This window comes from Ambystoma mexicanum, chromosome 11, assembly GCF_040938575.1.
Source record: "Ambystoma mexicanum isolate Mex_15411 chromosome 11, UKY_AmexF1_1, whole genome shotgun sequence".
Classification (NCBI taxonomy): domain Eukaryota; kingdom Metazoa; phylum Chordata; class Amphibia; order Caudata; family Ambystomatidae; genus Ambystoma; species Ambystoma mexicanum.
This window is the reverse complement of record NC_090934.1, coordinates 821,090,880-821,099,939: the sequence shown is the minus strand read 5'-3', so window position 1 is coordinate 821,099,939 and position 9,060 is coordinate 821,090,880. Positions and strand designations below refer to the sequence as shown.

The following is a 9,060-nucleotide window of genomic DNA, read 5'->3' as shown; positions in this document are numbered from 1 at the left end:
CCCTAATGGCAGGAGTCTCCTGACCATTCACCTGGACACTGTCCTTATAATACTCTTTAGTATTATCTGGGATAGAATTATATACATTGAAATTCTGTTGTTCCCACAACCCCAGAGACACTAAAGAAACACTAGCTGAGACTCCAATGGGTTCATCAGCTAGTAACAGAAAGTTACCACTGGCCATCTGTACTTCCTCCTCTGGAGCGAAGGCTAAGGAGACAGTGTGGACCCCTGAAGGTTTACCCTTTCATCTGGGATCCCCTTTCACATAGTCAGGCGAGCTACACACATAGCATTTACCAAATGCTTTCTGCAATGGTGGCTTGCTCGGACCTCCTTCTGGTTTGGCACCAGAAGGTATACTTGCCTGATTTGGTTTCCCTTGTGGCTTACCCTTATTGTTTTGTTTGGGGCCCTCTTTGGGATTGGAATTATTAGAATTCTCTTTGGAGTCCTTTTTAGGCTGTTTCCCCTCATCCTTTTTCTGAGTTACCCAGAGTCCTTGTGAGTAGCCCTGTTGGCAACCCACAAGTCAGCAGCCTTAGCTAGTTTTCTGGAATCTAATTCCTTTGAATCAGCCAAGCGCTGTCTGACCTCAGGAGAGCAGGCATCATAAATTGACTCCAACATCACAAGATTCTTCATTCCCTCATAAGTATTCACCTTGTAACCTGTAATCCATCCCTTTAAGTTCTTCAAACTTTCACTCACCCAGGTAGCCCAAGGGGTACCATCATGCTTTTTGAGGGACCTAAAAAACTTAAGGTACTGGGAAGGGGTCTTCCCATATCTAGCTATCAAAGCTATCTTCACACATTCATAATCCTTCTTATCCTCCTCCCCCAACTCCATTACCACATCAGTTGCAACAGGGGGGAGCCTAGAGAACAAGCAGGAAAGTAACTCATTTCCTGTGATGTTCTGGAGCCCATGATTATACTCAAACAAACTCAACCAATCCAACACATCCAACTTAGGCTCATACATACCCACAAGCTCTTTAGGCATCCAGGGTCTTTTGGGACTGGAACTCCTAGAGGATCCGGAGAGAGAAGCATTTTCAACAGACAATTTCTTCATCTCCAGATCATGCTTGAGCTCCATTTCTCTGAGCCTTAGTTCTTGGTGCCTTTGTTCTGTTTGAGCATTAAGTCTCTTAAACTCCAATTCAAGTTTCATTTTCTCTAGTTCAAGACATTGAGGACTAATTGGGGGACCTGGCAAAGGTCCAGTAGGTACAGCTGGCAGAGCAGGTAGAAGCCTCGGGGGGACAACTACATCATCCTCACCCTCCTCTTCTGCTTCTGACTCAAGATTATCAATACTAGGATCAATATCAATATCATTACTGTTATCTACCTTTGCTGGAGTGGTAGGTTCCTCTGAACCACCATCCAGACTTTGGGTTGCTAACAACCTTTCTATTAGCTCAATTTTCTTGCCTTTAGTCAGGGGATTCTTATGCCTACAGAGAACTCTTAAACAATCAGCAGTTTGTGTAGCAAGGGACTCTTGACTATAACATTCCATAGTTGACAGGTTGGAAAACAAACTTTTTAGTGCTAAGCTTTGTGGTTAGTTGCACTAAGGTATATATAAGCACACTAAAATGTATAATCAATACAAATCCCACCACTGTACACCAGTGTTAGGCAGAAACCTGTGCAGTTCCCGTAGGGACCATTGCAAAAGGCGTAGGACTACAGGTGTTGGCAGTAAACCCAATTGGTAGCAGTCTGTACCACCCAGATTTACCTAGTATCTGTGGCTGAGCAGCCAGACTTCTCTCAAGAAGAGTTAGACAGTATATAGAGAATAGAAGATAGGTACTAAAATACAGTAGCACAAGCAAACACTGACCAGAGCTTGGGTATAAAAGTATATAATTATTTAGTTAAAAACACACTTTGTAATATACACTAACACTAATATGGTAAGCAAGTTCAAACACAGTCACTATTAATATAGATACATCCCTGATTACTTATTGAACAAGTCTTAGTTCAAACATCCCTTATTTACAGACAGAGGTGAGCGCTTAACCTAAGATGGCACACCAATGAGTTAGTTAAAAAGGGAGGGAAAAAGGCAGAATTAGGAAAATACACAATACCAACACTTTAAGAGAACCAGAGCATGTCAGAAAAGGCAGAGTCTACTGAGGAGCAAGAAAGTCATAGGCCAGGCCAACTCTTGGAGAGAGCAAGGCAGAATGTGTCCAAGATCACACAGTTGAATAGTACTTTGAAGAGTCTTTGCAGATAGTTCAAAACGGGTTGGATCGAGTCAGGAAAAGTTAGTTAGAAGGTCCCAAGTCACCCCAGGATAGAAAGTCAAGGATTTACTGGACACCTTGAACAGTCTGTTGCAAGGGAGACCAGAAGGGACACAGTACCTGAAATGGTGAGAAAGCTCCAGTGGGGGCAGTTGTTCCTAGCAGCAGGTGCAAGTCGGTGCTTCGTCCAGGGGAAGAGGATATCTCGACATGGAGGAAAGCTAGAGGTCGTTGTACTGCCATGGAAGAAACCAGCCGCGGAGTTTCCCGGTTAAAAGGTACTACCCTTTTATTCGTTGTAGTGGTGAAGCGTGGCTATCCGGCTGCCGGGGTGCTTGGCACGGGCGATTTGACCACAAGACGATCCAGGAAGGTGAAAAAGAGGGCGAACTGGTTATCCCCACCAGTTCAGAGGAAGAAGACTCTCCGGGATGAAGATCTTCTCTGTCGTTGGGAAGTGGTGAGACGGTTCAGTTGGCTCCACCGGTGGTGTCGTCGTTGCAGGTCAGCTCAGCTTCTCCCTCTTCGGATTCTTTGGTTCTGTGGCGAATTCTCAAGTTCCAGTCCCCAAAGCCCTGCTTTTATGCAGAAAACCCCCATTCATCAGTACTAGCTGTCACTCAAACATGCTAAGTGGTGAGCCGGGCGGCTCACCACTGGGCCAATCACACAAGAGTGCGACTTGAGTTGCTGAGGCAACTCAGCCCAGGGTGCCTAAACCCCCCTCCCGCACATCCTGTAGACCCAGACAGAGTGGCACCACTTTTGGAGGCTTCTGTGTAGAAGCCTGCCAAAAAGTGGAACAAAGGGCTCGACTTGGGTTGGAGTTACAGAGGCGAACACAAACGTCATTTTAAAACTGAGTCTTGGCAAAAAGACCCAACTGGGGAATAAATGTTAAATAAATAACCCGGCGGTATCTTTAACATTGCACCAAAAAAGTGGTGCGTTTAAAATGAATGGGAAAATCCCATAGGAAACATTCTGGTGGAATATTTTGCGTGGTAACCACTGCCACCAGCCAGAAACTCGACGAGGGGGGACTGCACAGTGCCCCCTCGAAAAACAGACCAAGAGCAAATCTAATAACCCCTACCAGTACTTCCACAATATGATGGTGTGTACTGGTTCTGTGCACAATTTAAGACTAGTAAAGTCAATGGTGACTTTACACGCCCTGGGAGACAGTAGTCAGTCCCAGGGTATGGAGTCTATGTTTGGGGGTCACTATGACACCCCTGTGTTACTGCACTGAGGGTGCTGTGTAACACACTTACCAAAACCACATGAAACCCTATGGAGTAAAAGACCCCATAGCCCATAAAACACATTACAAAGTCAAAGGATATCTCAAATCATGTCTAAGAGTGGGAGAAAAAGAGTCTCACTCTTAGCAGGAGAAAAAAAATAAACCCCAAAAATCCAGCAAATCTGCTGGGGGACTCACTAGGTTTGGGAAATTAGCCTTAACAGAGAATTCTCCCTAACACTTAGAATTTGAGGTGGCACTCAGAGATGTCTCGGGCGTGACTGTACCTTTCATAGGAGATGTGCTAATCCCCAAACCCTCTACCTTTGCCCCAGTAATCTGTCCCAGGGCCTCTAGCAAGTTGTTTTCTGAAACAAAGCTTACCTTAACATCCTGTAAAATTGGTAACTTTTCAGTAGCAGTACAATGCAGTATATAGCATTCCTGTTGCGCACAGCATCTAGATCCAAAAATTGCTTACTGTAAGCGATATTCAATCAACACTACAGCCAAGTCAATGCCTAGTCTGGGATGCTGAGGAAAACCCTTATTAATATATTGTTATGTCTAGTTCAGTACTCTGGATGACCACCCTTTTATAACACCCCCCTCTTAGAATCCCCCTGACCCCACTGAGCCAAGAAGTAGGTTTGTTTTGCAAATTAAAAGGTTTATTTGAGGATTTAAACAATATATATATATCACACGTTATAATAAATTAATATCTGATAGTACACTTAGACATATGATGTTGATCAACAATGGGTAATCTGGCACTAGCACACTTCTTTACAATCAATGAGGAGTTAGTATAGGATGGATAAAGTAGCAAAAATACTTTTATGGTTTCAAATGGATGCAATGTTGAATGAAAATGCAGTACAGAAACTAACTGATATGGTTTCACAAGATATCATATGTTCACTTTTCCCCTGGTGGCAATGCACCCCCACCCCCTTATATGCAATGCAAGGAGATGGAAGTAACACACACAGTTCTCAGGAATGCAATCAAATACAATACAAAATTCAATTCCCACCCCTGCAAGCTTAGAGAAAACAGGTATGAGTTTTAAAACACAGGCCCAAGTGCTTTGAATGTGGTGGCAGTGAAGTGAGAAATATGCTGAAAATGCTTTTAATTCCCTTTAGGAGGTTCAGGGTGAGTGAGAGATACTTGGGATGAGCTCAGGCTCACTTTTGCAATGATTCAGGGATGGTTATTAAGAGGCAAACGAATTTTTAGCAAAGGAAAGCAAAAAGCTGCTATCTTTTTACAGGTAAAGAAATCAGGCCAAATCGCAAATCGCGGCAGAATTCGCGAGTGCGTGAATCGCGATTACGGCAAAAGTGTAAGGAAGTATAGCAAGTCGGGTGTAGGTTCATTGGAAAGCTTAGATTCTAAGCTTTCAGATGAGAGTTAAATTTTGTTCCTAGCCCAAACGGTTCCAGAGATACGGACGATTAAATAAAGGTAGTCTTTCGGATTTAAAGTAAACTCAAAATGACAGGTGACAGCTTGCAGCTGCAGAATTGACAGGTGACAGTTGTGCAGCTTTAAAAATGACAGATGACACGACTTCTAGGAGGCAGTTCTACTTAGGTTAAAATAGTTTGGATTAGATTATTTTAACTAAGAGATTGGTTCTGCACAGTTCTGCTAGGTTCTCACAATATAAATTTGAACTAGGCCTCGTCACGGATCTGGTCAACACGTCCGGCTGCGGTTCTGTCTGCTTGCCGGGTCAATCAGGCACCGGTTCTGCTCACAGCGATCTGGGTCAGCTCTGCTCTGCTGGTCTAGCCTCTCTGGATTCAGCGGCCTCTGGTTCTAGATACTGCTCTGCTTTCCGGTCCGGATCAAGTGGATTCTGGATGTATCCCTGCTTTCTGGGTACTGGCAAGAGTTCTTGGCAGAAGAATTCAGACAGCTCGCCCGGCTGTGGAATAGTTTGCAAATGATTTTGAGGCCTGCTGACAAATACTTTGGCTTGCAGTGGGCCTTCTTGGTTCAAAGTTCTGTAGTCTCTGTTTAGCTTGGAAGTCTAAGTGTTGGATCTCTGGATGTGAAGTCGTCGGTCAGCATGCTCCGCAGCAAATGGAATTGAATGTCTCTACCTGTCCCAGCAGTCTCTTTTTATGTGTTTTGAAAATGGGTGTGTGCCTGGGCCTAGCTAAGCCTGTCCCTCTCTACTTGTCATTGGCCCAATTCTCCCCTCTCCCATGATTGGGGGAAGGAAATGGATTGTCATCATGATGAGGTCTGTTTATGGGTCAGAGGATCCTCCCTGGTCAGTTTGCCCACAAATCTATATTTGATTCAAATACATCTTTCCCAGATATACAATTTGTTGAAATTACATGTGCACATTATATATTCCTTATGGTCCATGCTTGTCCACCTCTGATCTTCCTGGGGGCTTGCATTCAAAAATGACAACATTTTGCGCTTTTTAACTGGTTTTACAATATCGGACATTTACCCAAAATTACACATATGTGCGCAAGGAGTATGGACATTAATTGATGAAGTGTCAGATTTTTAACATGCAGACATTTGGAGTGAGACCCTATTTTCCGCTAGCAACCCCCCAGAATACACCACAGGGTCCTAACGCCTCTCAAAATGTTCACAGAAAAAGCACAAAAATAATGATATTACTTATATAATTCTGACAAGTCCGCACTATGAGTTATCTATCTTTTTAAAATGATGCCCTGGTCAAAAAGGGGTGTGGCTTCCCACATCACAGGGTGGAATAACTGGTTTATCCACTTCCCCCAAGCTCAGCTGCTAGCAGAGGCACTGCCCCTCCCAGTTTCCCCTAAGAGGAAGCCACTTTACGACGCCCCCAATATAACATTTGCCTGAGTCAAGGAAGTTGCATTGTTCTGTTCTTTCCAGTTCCCAGGTGCTCCACCCCTAATCTAATCAGAGAGGTGACAACTCCTTTTGGCAAGGGGCAGCAGGATGCAGGTAGGCCTGGGAAGAGTGGCTGAACAGGTTTCTCCTGTCGGGGGTAGTTGTCAGGCAGAATTCAGTTTCATTAAGCCAGGTTTCAGCTAAATGTCACTTTTTGTTCCCAGTTTTCTACATTCAAATCAAACTGACAATTTGTACCTATACATTAAATAATTACTTCCTTCAAGTCATTTCAGACTATGGTTTTACATTTTTCCACCTCTTAGCAAGTCTTTCCTTGGTCTGGTTTTGTTTCATTTGTGCAGTTTTACACAAAAGTCTGGTGGTTTTAAAACGTCAGCTTTCTGGTAGTGGTGAGTACTGGTAATGCAACCATTTTTGGGATTAAGAAAATGAATTCCCCACAGTTCTGAGTTGCTTTTTTTTTGGCAATCAGCATTGCCATTCCCAATGGTTTCAGGCGACTGTGTGTGTAGCCCAATGGTGGTTTTAGGCAGTGCCCTCCTGTGCTCACAACATAGGCAAAAATGGGTGGCAGCCTATTTTTCGTGTTTTCCCTGTGCACTCTCTGGGGAGTTCTGGCCATCATGATGTTTTCCATGCCAGTACTGCACAGTTTTATTGTAGGGCTTGGATGCATGGGTAAAAACATCCCACATTACTCTACCCCAGAAACTAGAATTCACCCAGTCAAACAGAGGGATCTATAAAGACCAGGGCAAGTAGTTAACATAGGCTACTTCCCCCAGGTTCTCTTGGTGCACTCTGCTGCCCTCATTTAACATAAGAAATGCAACTGCAGGTCTTGCTTCTCAGCAAGGTACCTACATATAGAAACCTTGGTGCACTTTTGCTAAATCTGCTGGAATGTGTCTTCTATTGTGCCCAAGGTGGTTGTGTATTTGGCGACTCAGGGAAGCAAGGGAGCAGTGTAATGCACTGCTGTGCTAAGGGAGGCATGCCTTTTTATGAACAAAGTTCAGGTTTTCTGGCAATCAGAAAAAAATAGCAATGCAATCAGGCCAAAGGCAGAACACACATGCCAGTCAGTCTCTGGCGCAATTGGTTAGCGCATTCGGCTGTTAACCGAAAAGACGCTGCTGTTTTTGGCACAAAGACACAGAGTGTTCCACTCAGTAAACCTGAGTCATTTCTCCCGTGTTCTCTGGGTTCAGCCATTTAACACAAGTGTGCAACTGTGGCTCTTTCCTCATAGCAAGTTATGCCTACAGAGAGGACATTTGGTGCACTGTTGATGGGCTCTGTCCTCTACTAAATCCCCTGTGTTTGTGGATTGGGGAGGTAGGGAAGTGCTTTATACCCTGATTTGGTGTGGGAAATAGAGCTATTTTAGAAAGATTTTCAGGTTGCCTGGGAAGCAAAAGCAAACAGCACACCAATCCGTCCCAGTGTAAGCACTGCATGAGTCTCTGTGGCGTCATCGGTTAGCGCGTTTGGCTGTTAACCGAAAATTTGGTGGATCAAGCCCACACAGGGACGATGCATTTTGGCTCAAAAATTCAGGGTGACCAACTATGAACTTCTGTTTACTTCTCGCAGGTCTCGTTTGCTGATGACCAAAAAAATCCAATAAACCACAAGCAATTCTTCTCGCTAGCTTTAGTTTTTCAAAACTTGCCATTCGATTCATGAACATCAAGACTTCATGGGAAGGGTTTGGCTGCAGCGTGCACTGATGCACAGAAGGAAGCCATCCTAGCCAGTCTACTTAAAGAAGCAATCAGGCTCTGCAGGTGCATGTACGTCTCCTACCTTTATTTTGTCATCAGACACACCAGATGGATTGCCACAAGGACCTCGTGGCGCAATGGTAGCGCGTCTGACTGCAGATCAGAAGGTTGCGTGTTCAAATCACGTCGGGGTCATATTTGCTTTTCCCACTCTGAAATATAAAATTGCTCTTCAGTATCTCGTTATTTCAACCTGACTGCATCTTTGTGCTCTGGGCCTAGTTGTTCTGGCGTTTCATATGTAAGCTTTGCAGCAGTGAAGTATCATATTGACAGACACCCATGAAGGACATGGTCAACCTTTAAAGCAGGCCAATCTCTATGTTTTACTGCATGCAGCAGAAGTATTTCCTCTTTACCATCTCTTCAAATCGGCCTGACTGATGTGCTGTTTTTTGCATGCTATGTAGTCTTTGTAAAGCATACCTCTGCAATTTGCATGGCCTCCTAACGCTGTCAATATTTTCGTGTAATCGCTGAATGCTGCACTGTCCTGGGAACTCTAGGTGTGATTAAAGGATATATGCTGGGGCCCCGAAAGGGGATCGGCAGTCTAGTGGCAATGCCCATCACTTTGCAGTTTGGGTTTGTGAATTCAGGTACCAGTGTGGTGTCAGAAACCTGTAAGCGCCCTCTTCCAATCAACTGTCAGTCCTGGATTGTGAGGATTTCCCCTTGTACTGGTCTCAGTAGACACATTTCCATTTTACTTTTTCACTCTCACATTGCCTATTTCTCTCTCTCTCATAGATACATTATAGACAAGAGAGACATTGGCAGCAAGAGGGTTGTACAGCACCTCCCCTCATTTCCCTAAGTGCATTGCAAGGGGCTCTGGGAGGCGTGCACATTTGTCTGAA

At 44.3% G+C, this 9,060-nt stretch overlaps 1 non-coding gene across 1 annotated transcript; it reads left to right on the top strand.

Annotated features, from left to right (window-relative positions):
- Positions 1-8,263: 8,263 nt before the first annotated feature.
- On the top strand, positions 8,264-8,335 carry TRNAC-GCA (transfer RNA cysteine (anticodon GCA)). The gene has a single exon. It is a non-coding gene; the product is annotated as a tRNA-Cys (tRNA).
- The last annotated feature ends 725 nt before the right edge of the window (positions 8,336-9,060 follow it).